Raw genomic sequence first — 24,246 nt, 5'->3', positions numbered from 1 at the left:
GGAGGCCTGGTACACGAAATGTGAAACCTATCAGTAATGTGATAATCATTCAGTAGAGACAGAAGTGATTCATTCTTAGCACTTTCAGCATTCCTCTTTCCAGGATATATAGATTTAAAAAAAGTAGGCCAGGCGCGGTGGCTCAAGCCTGTAATCCCGGCACTTTGGGAGGCCGAGACGGGCGGATCACGAGGTCAGGAGATCGAGACCATCCTGGCTAACACGGTGAAACCCCGTCTCTACTAAAAAATACAAAAATCTAGCCAGGCGAGGTGGCGGGCGCCTGTAGTCCCAGCTACTCGGGAGGCTGAGGCAGGAGAATGGCGTGAACCCGGGAGGCGGAGCTTGCAGTAAGCTGAGATCCGGCCACTGCACTCCAGCCTGGGCGACAGAGTGAGACTCCATCTCAAAAAAAAAAAAAAAGTAAATAAAAAGTATGGGAAAACCTAATAGCATGACTCAAAGGCCTTGTTGGAAGATAAAGCAAATCAATCCTTAAGTCCCTTACTTGGACCAAAGAGCTGAGGCTGAGGTAGAACTGGGATGGCAACAGTTCTTCACCCTTTACTTCCTCCACTCCAGAACTGTTCAGGGCTGGATGACAGCTCAATTAGCTTCAATTAAACACAAGTGCCTGTACAGATGTCCCACTTAAGATGGCTAGATCTGAGACATGTGAATTTAAGTGTAAAATGTGCCTTTTAAAACTACCTCTTCCAACTAATGCACCCCTTGAAACAATGGCTCTTAACTTTGCACTGCTGTTTAGTGCTGCCTCTTATATTAAAGCAATTCGCTACTTCATTATCTCTCCTAGTTAAAGCCAGCCGACTGAGGGAAATTGAGCTACATCAGCAGCCAGCTCCAGAAAACACAGCCAGCCAGCCAGCAGAGGGACAGCCGAGCTCAGAGTACCTGGCTGGCTCTCAGAACGGAAACTGGCACCAGGCATAAAGAAAAGAAGGGGCAGGGAACAGTGGCTCACGCCTGTAATCCCAACACTTTGGGAGGCCGAGGCGGGCGGATCACCTGAGGTCGGGAGTTCGACACCAGCCTGACCAACATGGAGAAACTCCATCTCTACTAAAAATACAAAATTAGCCAGGCGTGATGGCTCATGCCTGTAATCCCAGCTACTCAGGAGTTGAGGCAGGAGAATCACTTGAACCCGCGAGGCGGAGGTTGCGGTGAGCCGAGCTCACACCATTGCACTCCAGCCTGGGCAACAAGAGCGAAACTCCGTCTCAGAAAAAAATAAATAAATAAAAGAAAGACGAGAAAAAAAAGAAAAGAAGGAGGCTAGGCATGGTGGCTCATGCCTGTACTCCCAGCATTTTGGGAGGCTGAGGTGGGTGGATCACAGTCAAGAGATAGAGACCATCCCGAAAAACGGTAAAACCCCATCTCTACTAAAACTACTAAAACTAGCTGACTGTGCCTATAGTCCCAGCTACACAGGAGGCTGAGGCAGGAGAATCACTTGAACTTGGGAGGTGGAGACTGCAGTGAGCCAAGATGGTGCCACTGCACTCCAGCTTGGCGACGGAGCGAGACTCGTCTCAAAAAAGAAAAGAAAAGAAGGAGCCACAAATATGTTCGTCTTTTGCATTTATTGCTCATGTGTTTACTAGGGGTAAGGAATATGATAGAATGGTATGAACAGAGACCGCTGATCTTAAGAGTTGAAGACCTGGGTTCAAATTTTGGTCATGCCATTTATTTGCTATTAATTATCACCAAGTCACATAAATTTTCTAGGGCTGTTTCTTCAACAGTTAAATGAGTGAGATCAGTACTGCTAATTCCAAAATCCTCAGTGTATGTCTATCACCTGAACAGCTTTTGTAAAAAAAATACAGATTTCCCGCTCCTACAGAATCAGAATCCTCAGGGACGAGAGAGGGGCACTTCGAACCAGCATTTTTAAAGGTCTCCAGGTCACTGTGAAAGATCGCCAGATTTGGAAGCCACTGGGCTATATCAGACGCTGGCAAACTACGGCCACGGGTCAAATGTAGCCTGCCACCTGTTTTTGTATAGCCCGTGAGCTAAGAATGGTTTTTTACATTTTTTTAATGATTGAAAAAAAAAAAAAGAATATTTCATGACATGAAAATTGTATGAAATATAAATTTCAGTTTCCATAAATAAAATTCTGTTGAAACACAGCCACACTCATTTGTTTACACATTGTCAGTGGCTGCTTTCCCCTACAAAGGCAGAGCTGGGTAGCTGCAGCAGAGGGCACATGGCCCACAAAGCCTTTTTTTTTTTTTTTGAGATGGAGTCTCGCTCTGTCACGCAGGCTGGAGTGCAGGGGCGCGATCTCGGCTCACTGCAAGCTCCACCTCCTGGGTTCACACCATTCTCCTGCCTCAGCCTCCTGAGTAGCTGGGACTACACGCGCCTGCCACCATGCCCAGCTAATTTTTTGTATTTTTTTTTAGTAGAGATGGCATTTCACTGTGTTGGCCAGGATGGTCTTGATCTCCTGACCTCGTGATCCGCCTGCCTTGGCCTCCCAAAGTAGCCTAAAATATTTACTATCCAGATCATTACAGAAAAAAAAAGTCTGCTGATACCTAGGCTAAATAATCTACAACCCTGGGGTCTCAGAAGATGTTTCTCCCTGCATAGCACCTTAGAGCTACCACACACATGAACTGGAAACAGTCATGATTCCCAAGAGCTAAGAGGGGAAGAGGGGTAGTGATGAAGAGTATGGTTTTAAAGGAACCCCCCCCCCACCAGAATATTCGCATATCCACCCACCTCTCACCACCACAGGAGAAGCACCAATTTTCAGTGTTTCTTCCAATGCTAAGAGCCCACAATGCATAATTCTAAGTCAATACAACTTTTCTTGCCAGCTTCTGTGTAAGCACCATCCCATTCTATGATAGCACAAGTGACACCAAATGCAACAAGACTCCTGCTCTCACACAGTCACACACTCCAAAGGCTACAGGGAAATATACATGGGGCCCTCCAGGTTCCCACCTGCAGGGTAGAAACAGAACACACCCGAGCCCAGCAGACACTTCACTTAGGCCAGAGGGCTCCTGGACATTCCCCAAAACATCCCCATCAAAGGAAAGTGCCAGATTAAGATTTATGAATCCCTATGCTGTGGTGTGACAATCTGTAACAACCAACTCAAATGTGCCACCAGCTTAGCATCTCCAGGTACACAGAAAAAAAGAAAGAAAGTTCAGCCAAAGGGCAACACTGTTGCTCTGACTGGGTTACTTTCTGAATGACTCTTCTTTCTGACTCATCTCTCTCATGCCTGGGAACTCTCATGCCCATCCACCCAAATAGTAGGGGAGCTGGGACAGGCTGTGTCTGCACTCCAGGAAGTGAGAGAGAAGAGGAAATGGCTGAAGCTCCCACTGCGTGATCAGGTGGACAACCAGATAACAGTCTTCCAAGAGCACATACACAAGCTCAAACCCATCTTTTTTTTGTTGTTGTTGAGACAGAGTCTTGCTCTGTGGCCCAGGCTGGAGTGCACTGGCACGATCCCAGCTCACTGCAACCTCTGCCTCTGGGGTTCAAGCAACAATCATGCCTCAGCTTCCCAAGCAGCTGGGACTAGAGGTGCGTGCCACCACGCCCTGCTAATTTTTGTATTTTTAGTAGAGATGGGGTTTTGCCTTGTTGTCCAGGCTGGTCTTGAACTTCTGGCCTCAAGTGATCCGCCCATCTCGGGCTCCCAAAGTGCTGGGATTACAGGCGTGAGCCACCGTGCTCAGCCATCAAACCCATCTTATAAATGAACGGGGTTGACAGAGCGTCAGAGGGATGGTGAAGATTTCCTCACACATGGACCCATACATTTATTCATTCAACAAAAACCTACTGGGCACATTTTACATACAAAACACAGTGCATAAGCTGTGAACAAGGCAGAGATAATCCTTGCTCTGTGGATAACACAGACAGTTATGAAGTGCCATGATTGGGGAAGGCTAGGATGCTGTGGAAATACACAGAAGCAGCATCCGAGATATCCTCTCAGAGGAAAAGACCTTTGAGTTGAAAACGGAGGGCTGAAGAAACAGTTGGTTTTGGAAAGGAGAGGGAGTCATGTCCTGATGGGTCTTAAGCAAAGGTAACAGCATGTATGATGTTCTCAAAAGTGGTACACTGTAGACTGGTGTGGCTAAATGACTGATTCTGTAAGAGAAAGTCTGGAGAAGGGGGCAGGGCATGTTAGACATGTCCTTGTTAAAGAATGAGATCTTCGTTAAAGCCACTGAATGAAGGGTTTTCAGCAGGGAACTGACATGAGCAAACCTGTATTTGTAAAGGTTGTTCTGGATGTTTAGAAAACTTAGGGTTTTGGCCGGGCTTGGTGGCTCACGCCTGTGATCCCAGCACTTTGGGAGGCCAAGGCAGGCAGATCACGAAGTCAAGAGCTCGAGGCCAGCCTGACCAAAATAGCAAAACCCCATCTCTACAAAAAATACAAAAATTAGCTGGGTGTGGTGGCGGGCACCTGTAGTCCCAGCTACTTGGGAGGCTGAGGTAGAAGAATTGCTTGAACCCGGGAGGCAGAAGTTGCAGTGAGCCGAGATCGCGCCACTGCACTCCAGCCTGGCAAAAGAGCAAGACTCAGTTTCAAAAAAACAAAAACAAAACAAAACAAAACGAAATATATATATATATATATATGTATGTATGTTCAAATCTTCTATAGCATCTTCTATGTGTAGCACACTATTCTAAGCACTTTACGTCTGTTAACCTTACAACAATTCTGTGAGGATTAGTACTACTATTATTTCCTTACAGAAAACAGCACACAGGTTAACTGACTTGCCCAGAGACTGAGCTCTTTTATTTTTCGCCTTTTAAAAAAGGCAACCTTGGCTGGGCGCAGTGACTCACGCCTGTAATCTCAGCACTTTGGGTGGCCGAGGCGGGCAGATCAACAGAGGTCAGGAGTTCGAGACCAGCCTGGCCAACACGGTGAAGGCCCATCTCTACTAAAAATACAAAAAAATTAGCTGGATGTTGTGACACATGCCTGTAATCCCAGCTACTGGGAAGACTGAGGCAGGAGAATCGTTTGAACTGGGAAACGGAGGCTGCAGTGAGCCAAGATTGCACCACTGCACTCCAGGCTGGGCAACAGAGTAAGACTCTGAAAAAAACAAAAACAAAAGGCAACCTCACTTGAGTCTAGGAATTCAAGACCAGCCTGAGCAACATAGGGAGACCTTGTTTCTACAAAAAAATAATTGGCTGGGTGTGGTGGTGCACACCTGTGGTCCCAGCTACTTTAGGGGCTGAGGTGGGAGGACTGCTTGAGCCCAGGAGGTGAAGGGTGAAGTAAGCTGTGATCATGCCATTACACTCCCAGCCTCAGTGACAGAGCAAGACTCTAACTCAACAACAACAACAAAAAAGGAACCAGCACGGTAGTTCACACCTGTAATTCCAGCACGTTGGGAGGCTGAGGTGGGCACATCACCTAAGGTCAGGAGTTCAAGACCAGCCTGGCCAACCCTGTGAAACCCCATTTCTACTAAAAATACAAAAATGAGCAGGGCGTGGTGACATGCACCTGTAATCCCAGCTAGTTGGGAGGCTGAGGTGGGAGAACTGCTTGAACTTGGGAAGCAGAAGTTGCACTGAGCAGAGACCACACCACTGCACTCCAGCCTGAGCAACCGAGTGAGACTCCATCTCAAAAACAAACAAATAAAAGGCAACTTTTTTAGCAGAACCAAGACAGACACTGAAGGTGTTTACATAAAGACCAAAAGCAGAAGCCCCACGCAAAACCCACCAATGGTTTCGGGTGTCTTTCACCAAGAGACCACCAGGCCAAACCAATAGGGAAGTCTTGGAGATTAAGGGAGATAAACAGTCCCAGTCCAGACAATACCATGCAAGCTGGCAGAAGCATGTAACAACATGCACCCTCAATAACGTCAGTAAGAAGAGATAAAACATAAAATTGTAAAACTGAAAAAGTTTATTCTTCACGGCAATAAAGCAACAGTAGCCTGCTGAATAAGGAAGGAGTCCTTCAAGGACAGGCACAGCAGCTCGTGCCTGTAAGGGGATCACTTGGGCCCAGGAGTTTGACCAGCCTGGGCAACACAGTGAGACCTCATCTCTACAAAGACTAAACAAGATTAGCCGGCTATGGCGGCGGGCGCCTGTAGTCCCAGTTACTCGGGAGGCTGAGGTGGGAGGATCACCTGAGCCCAGAAGGTGGAGGCTGCAGTGAGCCAAGATCGTGCCACTGTACTCCAGCCTCGGTGACAGAGTGAGACCCTGTCTCAAAAAAGGAAAAAAAAAAAAAAAGTTCAAGGAATATAATATGTGCATTCACACACTAATATTTCTGGACTGTGCACAGTCCAGAAAAATATCTGAAAATATAACCTCTCTCTACCTAACACAATACAGGAAAACCCCTGAATCTCTCAGGAAAGGGAGGAGCACGAACTAATCTAAGAACCCAAAGGAAAACGAAGCTTCAGCTGAAGATAGATGTGGTCACAAAGACGGTTTCACAAACCGCTCTGCTGCGGGCACCATAAAGCAAATAACCAGCACACAGGGAGCTCTGGCTACCTTGTGCGAGCTTCGGATTTAAGCAAGGCACCAAATAAGGGAAGGATTCTGGCGCATCAACTCCCAGGAAAAGTGTTTCAAGTTAAAAATGGCCATTCAGGTTTGGATGTGAACTTCTGTATCTGCTCTTTATCAACAGAGGCAACTCGACCTCCCTGGCAGCTAGCAGCAGAAAAAGAAGAAAACTGTTAGAATACAAATGGATTACGCAAAGACAACAACATGGCTTGCTACAGTCTGACATTCACCTTGACACTAAAAGCAAGGCTAGAAACATGGCAATGCAGAACTTCTGGGATTACACATCTGAGCTGAACCAAGCATGTCCAGGAGTAGGCAGGCTGTTATGTCACCTTCCCCTGCAACAGCCAGATGGTTCAAGATTAATGCTGTAAAGCACAGCACTGTTGGTGAGACACTCAGTTTCACTGTGACTGGAGACAAGGCCTGCTTCCAGCTGGTTTTTTTGTCAATCAAATCTTTTCTATGCTGGTTCCCAGACCCAAACTCTGTAGTTCAAAAATCAAAGCAAACACCTTCAAATCTTTTGTTTTTGATCCAATTCTTTTTTTTTTTTTTTTTTTTTGAGACGGAGTCTCGCTCTGTAGCCCAGGCTGGAGTGCAGTGGCCGGATCTCAGCTCACTGCAAGCTCCGCCTCCTGGGTTTACGCCATTCTCCTGCCTCAGCCTCCGGAATAGCTGGGACTACAGGCGCCCGCTATCTCGCCCGGCTAGTTTTTTGTATTTTTTAGTAGAGACGGGGTTTCACCGTGTTAGCCAGGATGGTCTCGATCTCCTGACCTCGTGATCCGCCCATCTCGGCCTCCCAAAGTGCTGGGATTACAGGCTTGAGCCACTGCACCCGGCCGAAAATCAATCTTTTTTTTTTTTTTTTTTTGAGACGGAGTCTTGCTCTTTCGCCCGGGCTGGAGTGCAGTGGCCGGATCTCAGCTCACTGCAAGCTCCGCCTCCCGGGTTTTACGCCATTCTCCTGCCTCAGCCTCCGGAGTAGCTGGGACTACAGGCGCCCGCCACCTCGCCCGGCTAGTTTTTTGTATTTTTAGTAGAGACGGGGTTTCACCGTGTTAGCCAGGATGGTCTCAATCTCCTGACCTCGTGATCCGCCCGTCTCGGCCTCCCAAAGTGCTGGGATTACAGGCTTGAGCCACCGCGCCCGGCCTCGAAAATCAATCTTAACAAGAATCCAGAAAGCAAGGAATCCAGAAAGCAGGGGCATTAACTTCTTCCTAATTTGTTTAAAATGTTCTGTTACAGCTATCATTAAATGTATAGAAAAAAATTTGAGTTTAGAGTTAAAAAGGAAGAGGCCGGGTGTGATGGCTCATGCCTATAATCCCAGCACTTTGGGAGGCCGAGGCGGGTGGATCACCTGAGGTCAGGAGTTCGAGACCAGCCTGGCCAAAAATGGCAAAACCCCATCTCTACTAAAAATACAAAAATTAGGCAGGCGGTGGTGGCAGGCGCCTGTAATCCCAGCTACTCAGGAGGCTGAGGCAGGAGAATCACCTGAACCCGGGAGGCAGAGGTTGCAGTGAGACGAGATCATGCCATTGCACTCCAGCCTGGGCGACAGGGCGAGACTCCGTCTCAAAAATAAATTTAAGGGGGAAAAAAAAAGGGAAGAGAAGAATGACAGTGATACAAGTAAAAAACTGCTGGTTATACAAGTATGCTTACATTGTCACAATTTATCACCTGTATGGCTTTGTTATGTGCACTTTTCTGTGAATATATATTTTTCTAAGATTTCTTTTAATTCTGTGATAATTTTTTAAATTGCCACAACTTTTTCTACTATTCCACAAAAAGCATTTGTTTCACAGCCAATAAATACCCTTTGCCCCATATGTCCTAATCTCACCATTATTCTAACTCTGAGGCGGTAGACATGCGATGACTGGTGCTATAATAAACAAGTTTCTGCTCCCACTCGGTGGACAAAGCTGTACAGACGTGTTGATGGTGTACGCTACATCCCCATTGTACGGATGTAGACACAAGGACAGAGATTAAGAAATCTGTTCATGCAAACAAAAAGAAATTCAGGAATGCAGTCCATAAGATCTCACTCCTGTTCTGCAGTGACCACAAGTGACAGCTTCCTAGGAGCACCAAGGGCATCTATTAGTGCCTTATTCAACCTTTTGACATATGTCACTTGCAAGTATTTCAAAAGTTATAGAGTTGTATAGATCTGTCCAGAAGTCTAAAGGAAAACCTGCCAAAGAAATTCCTCAGAAGAGAATGTCAAACGTGTTAACATAGTTTGCTTGACAAATTAGGCCCTAGCATCTCAGAGATTTGTGGCACAAGTAAACTCAAAATCTCATTAGCGAGAATAAGGTTTCAGCATTTTTATCAAGAAAAAACATCCCAGAAAAATGTAAACCCATACCAAGTATTATTACAATTCCTCTTTCCCATACACACCAGGAGCTGCAGTCCTACTGTGTGTGTGAAAGTCAAGAATAGGACTTAGTGCCAATGATTACAACACAAAGCATAACTTATTCCTAAGCCAAGCTGGGCTTGGCTCAGAAAGCTTCCCAGAATGATGGAAGGCATGACTTTAGAGTGAGTCAACCTTTGCTAATACATAAAATAAAGCAGAGAAAGAACTATTTGAAGGATTCACTTCTAAGCTTGAGCCAAATCAAAAGCTCAAATCAATTTACATTGCGATGAATTCTCAGTTCCAACTGAGTGATTCGACAGCATCAATGTGGACATCTATACCATGGCCCAAGACATTCTAATGATAGAATCTTGGCTGGGAGTATCAGAAGCAACCACTCCTTGCAGTTTCGAACCATGCTATGTTTTTATCCATGTCGTTCCTTCTGCCAGAAAAGTCTGCTGACCACATCTACCTAAAATACTTCTTTGACCTTCAAAATTAAGTTCACAGATTACCTTTCTAGGTTGCTCTACCTGTTCACCCTGAGTTAATCTTTTACCTCTCTACAGTGTACATATTTCTACTATCACACTTGTAACACTTTATTGCAAGTATTTATTTACATATCCTTTTTTCCTACTAGACTGTGTTTTTGAGGGAAGGATCGAAATCACTTACCTTTCCTTTTTTTTTTTTTTTTTTTTTTTTGAGACGGAGTCTCGCTCTGTCACCTAGGCTGGAGTGCAGTGGCCGGATCTCAGCTCACTGCAAGCTCCGCCTCCCGGGTTTACGCCATTCTCCTGCCTCAGCCTCCCGGGTAGCTGGGACTACAGGCGCCGCCACCTCGCCCAGCTAGTTTTTTGTAGTTTTTAGTAGAGACGGGTTTCACCGTGTTAGCCAGGATGGTCTCGATCTCCTGACCTCGTGATCCGCCCGTCTCGGCCTCCCAAAGTGCTGGGATTACAGGCTTGAGCCACCGCGCCCGGCCCGAAATCACTTACCTTTCTATGTGCAGTACCTAGACTAACAATTACTATATAAAGGTGCTCCATGAATATTTATGCAAATGACCTGAACTGGGACAGGGAAAAACTTGATTTCCTCAGAGACTACTAGCTGGCCTCAGACGAGGTTTTACAGCAAAACAGGCAAGTGAAAAGAGAAAAATATCTATATAAAACTTTGAAGCCACTTATTTTAGGCAAGATACAAAGGTATATACTATACTGTAAGATAAAATAAATGAAAAACAAGAAAGAGGAGCCAAAGAGAAAAAGATAAAGAGGCCACCAATAGTAAAGACACGATCCCAGATGCACACCCTTTACACTTATGAATGGAAGTTCGGCTACAACCTCTGGAACAATTAAAATAGAGAATTATTCTGGGTTAAAAATTCACAAACTTGTTATTATGAATAACAATCTACAAATGTGCATGAGGTTAAATAAACCCATTTTCTACTAAGAGCAGAAATTTCTTCCACAGGCTTCCACAAAGACGTCATGCAACACAAACAGCAATCCTTCTCTAGGTCTCTATTTTATTTATGTTCACACAGGCTAATGACACACCTGAAGTACAAACCAGTAAAAGCAGTACTACTAGTACCCAATGTTATCTCGTTACATGGCTCTCTGATGGTTCTAAGCATGAAGGATATGGAAAAAACAGTAGTAGGAGAGGTGCCTAGTGATTTCTATAACAAATGCTCAATAAATTTTGGATCAGAAGATGGAAGACAACTCAAAAAACCACTTAAGCTCTTAAAAATAAAAATGTGTGGTTAATACATTTTATAGGAACTCAAACATCAGAAAGACAGAGGGTACAGATAGTATTTTAAATTCTTTCTGGTCTAGAGAGTCTATACACTCATACTAGGGAGAATAAAAGAGCGCAGTTCGCTTTAATACTAAATATTTATGACTAAAGTGAAAGGCTTCCAAGAGGGGAAAAACCTGGAGTTTCCCCCTGGAGTCAAACAAACAGTCCACAGACTGGGGAAGGATCATGAGCCAAGAAAACAACGATTTCATATTCTCTCTCTTAGCTCAAATACATCACATCTAAGATGGTGAAAAGTGGGTACAGATGAAATTCTAGAACCTTTAAGAGCAAAGAGGGATTTTACAGAATGATCAAACTATGGATACAGCTCCCCAAGAGAACAGTCAGAAACAAAAACCAATATAGGAAGTTGGTGAGAAAGGCAATGCGGGAAAAACAAAAAGGGTAGTGCAGTCTTCTTACCCCACCTAACAGGCAGTGTGTTACTATATAAAGAGAGCTGCTCCCACAGTAACATCACCTCACTACTCCTTCCTATAGCAGCTGCGGATTGAACAAGGATCCAAAGTACAGGTCTCATTCTTATTTGGAAGGCTCTTCACAGATGACGAGCTGGATCCTAAGGGACGATTTATAGTACCCCTCACGTACACTCCAGTTGGCTGGAACTCAGCAGCTGATTGCTCCCTTGTCTAACTTGGTAAGGAGCCAAAAGACGACTTTTCTCAGTCAACTCTCCCAAGCTGGAAAAATCTCTAATGCCAGAGTTCTGGCTTAAGTCGGGATATCAGGTTATTCATGAGATGCCAAAACTACATCTTTACATTGGCTTTGAACAAGTCCCTCAAGTACACCATACAGATTCCCACAGACCTCAAAATCATCTGGATATTAAGGCTAAAGATGGCTACTCCATCTCTCACATAGAGAGGAATGTGCTTTTCACAACACCAGCAACATCAAAACAAACCTTTCATAAATCACAAATCAATCTCAATTCTTAAAATAGGTGTCAAACAACAAACACAACATTAAATGATTTCCTAGGCTAGACATGGTGACTCACAGCTATAATCTCAGCACTTTTGGGAGGCTGAGGTGGCCGGATCGCTTGAGCCCAGGAGTTTGAGATCAGCCTGACCAACATGGTGAAACCCCATCTCTACTGACAATACAAAAATTAGCTGGGCATGGTGGTGTGTGCCTGTAGTTACTCAGGAGGCTGGGATGGGAGGGAGGATTGCTTGAGCCCGGGAGGTGGGGGTTGCAGTGAGCCGAGATCGTGCCACTGCATTCCAGCCTTTGTGACAGAGCGAAACCCTGTCTCAAAAAAAAAAAAAAAAAAAAGATTGCCTTAAAACTTTGTATTCTACCCTATTGAAAGAAAACTCTCCCTATTCCACTAGCTACTCAAATTCTCTCTCACTATTGTTGATCCCTGGGCCATCAAAATCCAAATCCCAAGTCAGGTTCTCTCAGAGGAAATGAAGGAGGAAACCTTAACAAAGTGTTTTTGATCTTGTCAAGCTTCAAAAGTAATGGTTCTCAACCAGATTATTACCACCCATCCCAGGAAATATTTGGAAGTACATGTGGGTCATCACTGGCAAGTAATGAGTGGAGCCAGGAATGCTAAACATCCTGCAAGGTCAGACCTGCATAATGAAGAACTGTTGGCCAGGCGCGGTGGCTCATGCCTGTAATCCCAGCACTTTAAGAGGCTGACCACCTGAGGTCAGGAGTTCGAGACCAGCCTGGCCAACATGGCAAAACCCCATCTCTTCTAAAAATACAAAAATTAGCAGGGCATGGTGATGGGAGCCTGTAGTCCCAGCTCCTGGGGAGGCTGAGGCAGGAGAATCGCTTGAACCCAGGAGGCAGAGGTTGCAGCGGGCTGAGATTGCCCCCACTGCACTCCAGCCTGGGTGACAGCATGAGACTGCATCTCGGGGAAAAAAAAAAAAAAAAGAATTGTCTGCTCAAAAGGCGGTAACACTCTCATTAACAATCAATGTCCTAACAGAAGAATCTTATCATTCAACTGCATTCACCTCTCCCAGCTTGTAGAGCAATGGTAAACTTTTTCTGTAAAAGGTCACAGAAAATAGTTTAGGCTTTGCAGGCCACATACATCTCTGTCACGTGTGGCTCTTTCTGAACAACTCCTGATGTAAGAATGTAAAAACCATTCTTAGCTCACAGGCCTCTGGCAGTATTTTGCCCATCCCTGTTCCAGGGTATGACCTGAATCATTACTCTGTTTACATTAATTTAGAGATGCTGGTTAAAATAAAATGTGATGGAGTGTGCTATAAACACCACCAATAATGCATAGAACAATCTTAAAGAATGAAAAATGAGCTTCAGAATTTAGCCTTCCCACCTAAGAATTGGTGCATGTGTTGGGCTTCTAATCACCTCATTCTCTTCCCCTGTGCCTTTCAGGTGCTTTAGGTTTTCTTCTGAATGTTCATTTTCAAACACGTTACTGGGAAGAGCACAAACGCCTTTCCCCCCTCTTCAGGATCTAGTACTTTCTGTTCACCATGCGTGCCACTCAAAGTCTTTTTACAATTATTGCTGTTAACATCTTCTAAAATGTCTAAACCAAACCAAGGCCTGGAAATTCTGACGGGTATCTGGGTCCTGACTTTCCGGATGGTAACTAAAGGTCACGTGGGGTGGAAAGTGGCCTGTGGGTAACACAGAATATACACACGCACGCGAACAGGATATGTTGGTAATCCGGCTTCCTGAGACCTGGTGAGTTTTGAGAGTTCTCACCAACACTCTTGGGGAAGATGAAAAACCTTAAGCTGGGAAATGGTAGATTTTAAGCAAATGCCCAATCTTAAAATCAGATTTCTATCTATAGCAGAATGGGAAGGTACACCATTTATTCCTCTATATTTTACTTGCCTAAAAACACAGCACACAAAAAATAAACAAAGTGACTACCGAGAGGTTTCTTCAGCGTGGAAGCTGGCGTTTGCAGCATGGCTTATGTCACGTCTCAACCCCAGCAAGATGAAGAGTGTGGTTTTGGTGTTTAACCAGCCTCAACAGCACCCTGGCACTGTTTCTTCCCCCCAGAGAACTCTGCTCTGTTAGAGGAAAGCAACCAACCTCACATATTGAAACAAAACGGATAGGATAAAAATAAAGCCCTGAAGTGGTTTGGTGACCGAGGTCATTTGGGGCGTTAAGGGTTTATAGGTAGGGCCGATGTACTTTGAGAAACTTGCACTCACTACCAACCACAAAGACATTGGCCTTACAGTCCAGCAGTGATCTGGGCAAGCAGTCCCAGTCCTTGCCTACTAGGGGCTGCTCCTTGCAACACACCTCACATTATCAACATTTGAAAAACCAGGTTCTGGTTCTGACCTTCGAGGGTAATCTCACTAAGCGGTTTCTTATGGCCTAAGAAAAAGAAAACCAATCTGCTTCTTCCCATAGAAAGAGGCTCTAATGAATTCCTGTCATCACGTGCTGCCAAACTGCAGTTCACACACTTTGCAAAGAGCTTCCAGAGTGAAGAGTATAGCCTGAGGTACGTACTGCAAACTACTTTACAAAAGCATAGGACTAATTAAAGACATGAAGTCAACTCATAGCAACCCTAAAAAATTTTCTGATGCCCACCTTACAGATATGGAATCTTTTTCTTTTGAGGCAGGGTCTCACTCTGGAACCCAGGCTGGAGTGAAGTGGAGCAGTCAAAACTCACAGCGGCCTCGACTTTCCAGCCTAGAGTACTCTCCCACCTCAGGCTCCCAAGTAATGAGGACCACCCACCACACCTGGCTAAATTTTTTTTTTTTTTTTAGAGACGGGGTATCCCTATGTTGCCAAGGCTAGTCATCAACTCCTGCATTCAAGCAATCCTCCTGCCTCAGCCTCCCAAAGTGCTGGGATTATACATATGCGAGTCACTGTTTCCAGCAAGGTATGGAGTGTTTATATCCATGAGGCCAAAAAATTAAGCTGGCTTTCTCTGTCATGATGATATAATTATGAGACAATAAAATAACTGGGTTACCACAGATAAAGCATTTATCTACCAGCACAGACACTCAACTATTCTTTATCATTATAGATTAAATCAATGCTTGCGCTATACAGAGAAAACCAGGCCAAAAGCTTTCTTTTTCAATGTATTTACTTATTTATGTATTTTTTAAGTGAAATATTATTATTATTATTAGAGATGGCATCTCATCATGTTGCCTAGGCTGGTCTCCAACTCCTGGGTTCATGCAATTCTCCCGCCTCAACCTCCCAAAGTGCTGGGATTACAGGCATGAGTTACTGTGCCCGGTCTAAAAGCTTTTTCAAAGCTTTTTAATGGGTACTGGCTCTCAAAATATAAACCTATAAGCCTCATGATACAACTCTAGGAATTAGAACTCACTCCAATAGAAAGCAAGTCACCTTGCCTAAGGAAACCTTATAAAACCATGCTCTGATCTATAACTGTTTTGGGGGGAGGGTAGAGGAATTAGATGTGTACCACTCACACATGGCAGCTTTCATAGCAGCAGCAGCTCAGGTGGACAAACTATGCAAGGGGCACTGAAAAGACAAATGATGAGTCTAAAGAAAATACTAGGTGGGAAGTAGTGACTCACGCCTGTAATCCCAACACTTTGGGAGGCTAAGGCAGGTAGATGACTAGAGATCAGGAGTTTGAGACCAGCCTGGCCCACATGGTGAAACCCCATCTCTACCTTAAAAAATACAAAAATTAGCCGGATGTAGTGGCAGGTGCCTGTAATCCCAGCTACTTGGGAGGCTGAGGCACAAGAATCGTTTAAACCTGGGAGGCGAAGGTTGCAATGAGTCGAGATCATGCCACTGCACTCCAGTCTGGGGTGACAGTGCAAGATTCTGTCCCAAAAAAAGAAAAAAAAAAAGAAAGAAAGAAAAGAAAATGCCACCTGCATAACACACTTTCAAAACAAAAAACAAAAAAACTGTACACTTAAAAAAAAAAAAAAAAACCAGCCCTCAAGCAAATACAACAAGTTGAGCATGTGAAAGTTCTGTGCTTGGCCGAGCGCGGTGGCTCAAGCCTGTAATCCCAGCACTTTGGGAGGCCGAGACGGGCGGTCAGGAGATCGAGACCATCCTGGCTAACACGGTGAAACTCCGTCTCTACTAAAAATACAAAAAACTAGCCAGGCGAGGTGGTGGGCGCCTGCAGTCCCTGCTATTCCGGAGGCTGAGGCAGGAGAATGGCCTAAACCTGGGAGGCGGAGCTTGCAGTGAGCTGAGATCCGGCCACTGCACTCCAGCCCGGGCGACAGAGCAAGACTCTGTCTCAAAAAAAAAAAAAAAAAAAAAAAAAGAAAGTTCTGTGCTTTAGGCCACCTGGCCTGGGTTTTCCACAGGGAAGCTATGCTCCTTTGCTAATCAACTTTCACTTGGCTGGTCTATCAATTAAATGCAAAAAGGAAATATACTATCCAACTTTGTGTAGCCACATATTCCAAGTCAGAAAGAAAACTGTCATTCTCAACTTAAAATAGAACCTCTAAGAAAATCACAAGAGATTTGGGTAGAGGCAGCATGGAAAATTTCAAGCAGAAACTATGAGTTCCAGCCCTAGGGAAACAAGGTTATCATTGTCATCATCTTACAGATGAGAAAACTAAAGCTCAGCCAGGTTACAGAACGTGCCCAAAGTTTCACAGCTAATATCTGATAAAAGCAGGACTTCAGGCCAGGCGTGGTGGCTCAGGCCTGTAATCCCAGTGCTTTGGGAGGTCGAGGCAAAAGGATGGCTTGAGCCCAGGAGTTTGTGACTGCAGTGAGCTATGATAGTGCCACTATATTCCAGCCTGGGTGACAGACAGACTCTGTCTCAAAACAAAAAAACAAAAAAAAACTAGCACTTGAACTCAGGACTTTCCAAAGCTCTGCACTATCCTGGCTCTGACATACAAATACTAGACAAAATTATGAAAGTTAACAGCCAGCCTCTAGAGGGATACAATGGATCTGAGGGCAATTACTCAGGGAAGGATCTCCCAAGTCCAGTGGTAATGGGGGGGCGAAAAAAAGGTGAATATAACAGTGTGTATCATATACCACTAATAATGCAAGAAAAGAAAGATAATCACATATACACCTACATAATACATTACCTATTGAAAATAGTTCTTTAGAGGCCAGGTGTCTTATAATCCTAGCACTTTGGGAGGGTGAAGTGGCAGGACCACTTGAGCTCAGTTTGAGACCAGTCTGAGCAACACAGCAAGACCCTTTCTCTACTAAAAATAAAAAAAAATTGGCCAGGCGTGGTGGTACACGCCTGTGGTTCCAGCTACTTGGGAGGCGGAGGCAGGAGGATTACTTGAGCCTGGGAGATGGAGGCTGCAGTGAGCTATGATTGTGCTGCTGCACTCCAGCCTACACAACACAGAAGAACTATGTCTCAAGGGGAAAAAAAAAATCTTCAATTAAAATACTTTAAAAGGCAATCACTCCTCTGTGTGATCTCTTTCAACCTCTATTCCCACTAACTTAGAAACCAACTCCAGCATTACAGCCTAGGCACTTTTCCAACTACAACCCAGCCTTTGAAACAAGGTCATAAACTTTCTATGCACGGGGGCGTCCAATTAATGCCCCATGCCCCAAGGTGTCACTAGTTCAATATGCTTCCTTATGAAAAGGGCATTTTCAGACTCAGTCTTTCAAAACAATAATTGGTCTATCAGACGCCTAACATTTCTTGAACTCGCTCTTCTCTACTCATGTGGCTTGAGAAGTTTCTCTCTACACACAGGAGGGAAGGCCTACAGGTGTAACTTTAATTGTGTTACTTTGATAAAACAGAAAAACAGGCCGGGCGCGGTGGCTCAAGCCTGTAATCCCAGCACTTTGGGAGGCCGAGGCGGGTGGATCACGAGGTCAGGAGATCGAGACCCTCCTGGCTAACACAGTGAAACCCCATCTCTACTAAAAATACAAAAAACTAGCCGGGCGCGGTGGCGGGCGCCTGTAGTCCCAGCTACTCGGAGGCTGAGGCAGGAGAATGGCGGGAACCTGGGAGGCGGAGCTTGCAGTGAGCCGAGATCGCGCCACTGCACTCCAGCCTGGGCGGCACAGCAAGACTCTGTCTCAAAAAAAAAAAAAAAAAAAAAAACAGAAAAACAAGGCCAGGTATGGTAGCTCACACCTGTATCCCAGCACTTTGGGAGGTTGAAGCAGGAGGATTGCTTGAGTCCAGGAAATTGTTCTTTTGGTTTCTGTTTGTTTGTTTTTGAGAGTCTCACTCCATAACCCAGGATGGAGTGTGGTGGTGCAATCTTGGTTCACTACAACCTCCGCCTCCCAGGTTCAAGCAATTCTCGTGCCTTAGTATCCCGAGTAGCTGGAATTATAGGCATGCACCACTATGCCTGGCTAATTTGTGTATTTTTAGTAGAGACAGGGTTTCGCCATGTTGGCTAGGCTGGCCTTGGACTCCTGACCTCAAATAACCTGCCTGCCTCAGACTCCCAAAGTGCTGGGATTACAGGCGTGAGCCACTATGCTCAGCCAAGTCCAGGAGTTTGAGACCATCCTGTAAATTTTAAAAAGCTGTCAGGCATGGTGACTCACACCTGTAACCCCAGCGCTTTGGAAGGCTGACATGGGTGGATCACCTGAGGTCAGGAGTTCCAGACCAGCCTGGCCAACATGGTGAAACCCCATCTCTACTAAAAACTACAAAAATTAGCTGGGTATAATGGCGGCACCTGTACTCCCAGCTACTCAGGAGACTGAGGAGGGAGAATCGCTTGACCCTGGGAGGCAGAGATTGCAGTGAGCTGAGATCATGCCATTGCACTCCAGCCTGGGCAACAGAGCAAGACTCAGTCTCAAAAAAATAAAATTAAAAATAAAATAAAAATAAAAAGCTATAATTTTTTTTTTAATTAAAAAGAAAAAAAGCTTTGCCCTACTTAACCCAAACCATTGGCAATTTCCTCCAACAACCAAGACACAGAGAGACACTAGTATGTTTGAGTTCAAAATGCCTAAGTGCATTGTCTAAAAGAATAGCCCTTCAACTTTTTAAGTCAGCAAACTGTGGGGTAAAAGATTCAGTCAACCTCCACTCTACCAAATTTAATGGATGGAATAGTGCTGCTTTTGCTCAGTTAACAATGCAGACATGACAAGTAAACAATGAGAAATGCCAGAAACAAATTATATTTCCAGAATCCTAAGGTGTATTATGGGAGATCAGCCACTGACTACCTCTCAAGTGCACACCATGGCACCAAACTAGAATGTGGTTCTGGCAGAAGGCTCAGCCTCCTCTCCACCCTCCAACTTTCTCACATTGGCCTCCAAATTACCACAGATTTAGGTGCCCTGTGAGCCCTCTGCTGTTTCACACCTTCTCTGTCTTTGCTCACGCTGTTACTTCTATTTGGAACACTCTCTTCCCAATCTGCTCAGTTAACTTTTCCAGGAAGCCTTCTGAATTCACGTTCCTCTCTCCTCACCCCAACCCATGCCTCTGCCAGGACTGGACCAAGAGCCTCTCCCTGTATTTCCACAGTCCCCAATACATACCTCCCTCCTGGCATCCACCACAATACAGTCAACCCTCATTATTCACAGATTCTGCATTGTGAATTAACTTACTCGCTAAAACTTCCTCGTAACCCCAAAATCACTACTCATGATGCTTTCACAGTCATTCGTACACATGCACAGAGCAGCACAAAATTTGAGTCACCCAACGTGCGTGTTCCTAGCTAATGAAAGTCAGAAAAAGCAACTCTCTACCTTTGTATTTCAGGTCATACTTTAAATAAGTGTCCTTGGCCAGGCACGGTGGCTCACGCCTGTAATCCCAGCACTTTGGGAGGCTGAGGCAGGTGGATCACGAGGTCAAGAGATCGAGACCATCCTGGCTAATACGGTGAAACCCCATCTCTACTAAAAATACTAAAAACTGGCCGGGCGCGGTGGCTCAAGCCTGTAATCCCAGCACTTTGGGAGGCCGAGACGGGTGGATCACGAGGTCAGGAGATCGAGACCATCCTGGCTAACACAGTGAAACCCCGTCTCTACTAAAAAATACAAAAATCTAGCCGGGCGAGGTGGTGGGCGCCTGTAGTCCCAGCTACTCGGGAGGCTGAGGCAGGAGAATGGCGTAAACCTGGGAAGCAGAGCTTGCAGTGAGCTGAGATCTGGCCACTGCACTCCGGCCCAGGCGACAGAGCGAGACTCCGTCCCAAAAAAAAAAAAAAAAAAAAACCTAAAAATTAGGCAGGCATAGTGGCGGGCACCTGTAGTCCCAGCTACTTGTGAGGCTCAGGCAGGAGAATGGCGTGAACCCGGGAGGCAGAGGAGCTGAGATTGCACCACTGCACTCCAGCCTGGGGAACAGAGTGAAACTCTGTCTCAAAAAAAAAAAAGCATTAAGAAGTCAGGAAACAACAGGTGTTGGAGAGGATGTGGAGAAATAGGAACACTTTTACACTGTTGGTGGGACTGTAAACTAGTTCAACCATTATGGAAAACAGTATGGCGATTCCTCAAGGATCTAGAACTAGATGTACCATATGACCCAGCCATCCCACTACTGGGTATATACCCAAAGGATTATAAATTACTCTACTACAAAGACACATGCACACGTATGTTTATTGCGGCACTATTCACAATAGCAAAGACTTGGAATCAACCCAAATGTCCATCTGTGACAGACTGGATTAAGAAAATGTGGCACATATACACCATGGAATACTATGCAGCCATCAAAAAGGATGAGTTTGCATCCTTTGTAGGGACATGGATGCAGCTGGAAACCATCATTCTTAGCAAACTATCACAAGAAGAGAAAACCAAACACCGCATGTTCTCACTCATAGGTGGGAACTGAACAATGAGATCACTTGGACTCGGGAAGGGGAACATCACACACTGGGGCCTATCATGGGGAGGGGGGAGGAGGGAGGGATTGCATTGGGGAGTTATACATGATATAAACGTCATGCACATGTACCCTAGAACTTAAAGTATAATAAAAAAAAAAAAAAGAATAAAAAAAAAAAAAAAAAAAGCATCCTTTTCCTGGTGTATTTACTATCACATTTCTGAGATTTTTGTTAGTGATTCTGTTGTCTAACACGGCCCCCCCCACACCATTGTGCCTGGGGAATGTGATGAAGTGTGTCTAGTATTCCTAAGTGCAAGAAGGCTGTGATGTGTTTTACGGGGAAAATGTGTATCTCGTTCAGCTATGAGTTACAGTGATGTCAGGCAGTGAGCTCAATGTTAATGAATCAACAATACATATTTAAAAAGGTGTGTTTAAACAGAAACCCACATAAAACAAGGTTATATAACTGGCCAGGTAGATCACGCCTGTAAACCCAGCACTTTGGGAGGCTGAGGCAGGTGGATCACGAGGTCAGGAGTTCCAGGCCAGCCTGGTCAACATAGTGAAACCCCGTCTCTACTAAAATTACACAAATTAGCCAGGCATGGTGGTGCGTGCCTGTAGTCCTAGCTACTGAGGAGGCTAAGGCAGGAGAATCACTTGAGCCAGGGAGGCGGAGGTTGCAGCTAGCAGAGACTGCGCCATTGCACTCCAGTCCAGGCGACCGTGTGAGACTTTGTCTCAAAAAATAAATAAATGAATAAATAAATAAATAAAAATTAGCCAGGTGCACGTCTATAATCCCAGCTACTCGGGAGGCTAAGGCACAAGAATCGCTTGAGCCCGGGAGGCGGAGGTTGCAGTGAGCAGAGATCGTGCCACTGCACTCTACCCTGGGCAACAGAGTGAGACTCTGTCTCAAAAAAACCCCCCAAAAAACAAGGTTATATATTGATCAGTTGAATAAACTGTTGTGACCAGAGGCTTGAAGGGATATAATTCTGTATTTCCCTTAGGAGCAATGATCCAGTATTCACTAATTCAGTGTTTGTGGTGAATTTATAGAATTTATAGAACATAACCATCGCAAATAACAAGAATCAATCGTATACTGTATTCTATTTACGTAACCATTTCTTCCACTAGAACAAAAGTTGGCAAACTAGGCCCACAGGCCAAATTCAATCCATCATCTATCTTTGTAAATAGTTTTAATGGAATACGGCCATGCTCATTCATTTACATATTGTCCATGGCTACTTTGGTGGTACAACAGTAAAGGTGAGTGGTGGCAAGAGAGAACATATGGCCTACAAAGTAATTTACTATCTGGCCTTTCAAAGAAAAAGCTTGCTGACCTATACACTGGACTACACAATCAGAGAAAATAACAATAGTGTATTCATCCTTACAATCCTAGCACAAAACTGGCACAACAGAACGGGTAAACTTTAGGCTGCTTAAGCACTGAGCCCAGAATACAGTCTTCTACTCCAAAAACTCAAGGGCAACTGCATTAAGTTCTCCAGACCTGAACAAGTCCTGAAAAAAAGACATTATGCAAAGAAATAAAATAGATAATGATATGTAACAGAAGAAGAGCAAAAGGAGACAGACCAAGGTAAACAAACTCATTTGCTGGGTGAAACAGGAGAGAAAAAGGAAAACAGACAGACACATATTACATCCTATTTGGATAATAGAGATTAGGAGCTTCTATGGTGTAGTGCAGACAGAACCACAAAACATTCAGAGAGGCCAAGGAGAAGGAAGGTTTGACAAGAGCTTGGCCAAATATACAATGGCATTTATCTTGTTTAAAGACATATTTTCTACAATCAGCACCAAGCATGTTGCAGGAAGAGTCACAGTGGGTTGGAGAAAATGCTGGGAATGGTAAACCAAATCATTCCAGGACAGGAATGATTTCCTCAAGTTTCAGAGACAAACACCCATTGGCCACATGCAGTGGCTCAGACCTGTATTCCTAACACTTTGGAAGGCTGAGGGGGGAGGACTGCTTGAGCCTAGGAGTTTGAGACCATCCCGGGCAACATAGCAAGACCTTGTCTCTACGTATTTAGCTGAGCATAATGGATAGAATAGGCATAAAAAAGCATGGGCAAAAAAAAAAAAATAGGCATGAGCATAGAAAAGGTAGAAACCTAATTATGTGGGTTCCTATCTTTTTTATTATGAGGAAGTTTTTTAAGGGTTGTGCTCATTCCTACCTATATAAAGAACACAAGCCGGGCACGGTGGCTCACGCCTGCAATCCCAGCACTTTGGGAGGCCAAGGTGGGTGGATCACTTGAGGTCAGGAGTTCAATACCAGCCTGGCCACGATGGTGAAACCCTGTCTCTACTAAAAATACAAAAATCAGCTGGGCATGGTGGTGCGTGCCTGTAATCCCAGTAACTCAGGAGGCTGAGGCTGGAGAATCACTTGAACCCAGGAAGTGGAGGCTACAGTGAGCCGAAATCACGCCACTGCACTCCAGCCTGGGAGACAGAAAGAGACTCTGTCACAAAACAAAACAAAAGGAAAAAAAGTCTATCAGTCTATCCTCTATCAACCACTCCTAATCCTATATGCTTTCTTCCCCAGCAGACAGACATGTATTACATTCTATTCAAGATGCTGATAATAAAACAATCAGATCTAAAAAATCCTCAGCATTTCTATCAGAGACCCTTTTCAGTGTGAAAATGATTTCTGATGCTGTAATTTAACATCCTTAATTAACTTCCTGTCAGCAACAATTCATTTGACAAGCAGTATCCCATTTCTAAAGGGAGACGAAGAACAGCAGAAGATATAGCCGCTAACTAAAGAATGCCCAGAACCCTGGCAACACGGATTTGGAGGGGCCTGGGTGGCAGGTGGAAGAGTTGAAATGTGAATGTCAATAGGATGCTACTTGCATTTGAGGCTGGCAGTCCCTCCCCAGGCTGGATGTTCAACCCAAACCACATCTCAAGACTAAAAACCAACAACCCACAAGCTAACCTCCCGCAACCATTCAGAGAGAGAGAAAGATCCAAAGCAAATGCTTGGCAGAGAACAAACCAGTTGGGATGTTACCACTGTTACTAACAACCACCTGAAGCCTCATGAATCTAAATTTAAGTAGTCTGTGCTAGAAATTCTCTAGGAGTTGTCAAAGGAACAATTCCAATTAAGGCTAATCACCCAGTTCTGCTATAATGTTCATTTTGAAAATGAGAATTTGTTTCATTGCCATAAATATATAAACGAACAATCTGGGCATAACACAAACTCTGTCTTTGCTTATGTGTGAGTTTGTTTACAAGAAACACCAGGTTAACACAGAGAACTGCATCCAGCTGAATCAAGCTGCATAGGAACACACAAAACATACACATGCACACACCCCAAACATCTACAGCTAGCCCAGTTCACCACATGATCATGTGTTATGAGCCACGCCTATTCACATTTGCTGTTACGACTGTCCAGCAAATTTTTTTTGTTTTTGTCTTTGAGACAGAGTTTTGCTCTTGTTGCCAGGCTGGAGCACAATTTTGC

The 24,246-nt window shown here is 44.7% G+C and overlaps 1 protein-coding gene across 6 annotated transcripts in view; it reads right to left on the bottom strand.

The window, feature by feature from the left end:
• The window catches only part of SMG6 (SMG6 nonsense mediated mRNA decay factor), a 255,711-nt gene that overhangs the window by 203,362 nt on the left and 28,103 nt on the right, over positions 1-24,246 (bottom strand). The window contains exon 1 of one of the 6 annotated variants that reach the window (XM_033185122.1): positions 13,188-13,206. The exons of the other annotated variants lie outside the window; for them this stretch is intronic. The gene's annotated coding sequence lies outside the window, so the exon portion shown is untranslated. Of the gene's footprint in view, positions 1-13,187; positions 13,207-24,246 lie in introns of those variants that run through there. 6 annotated transcript variants of the gene reach the window in all.

This window comes from Trachypithecus francoisi, unplaced genomic scaffold (assembly GCF_009764315.1).
Source record: "Trachypithecus francoisi isolate TF-2019V2 unplaced genomic scaffold, Tfra_2.0 Lachesis_group20, whole genome shotgun sequence".
Lineage (NCBI taxonomy): Eukaryota > Metazoa > Chordata > Mammalia > Primates > Cercopithecidae > Trachypithecus > Trachypithecus francoisi.
The sequence above is the reverse complement of the archived record's forward strand: the minus strand, read 5'-3'. Positions and strand labels throughout refer to the sequence as shown.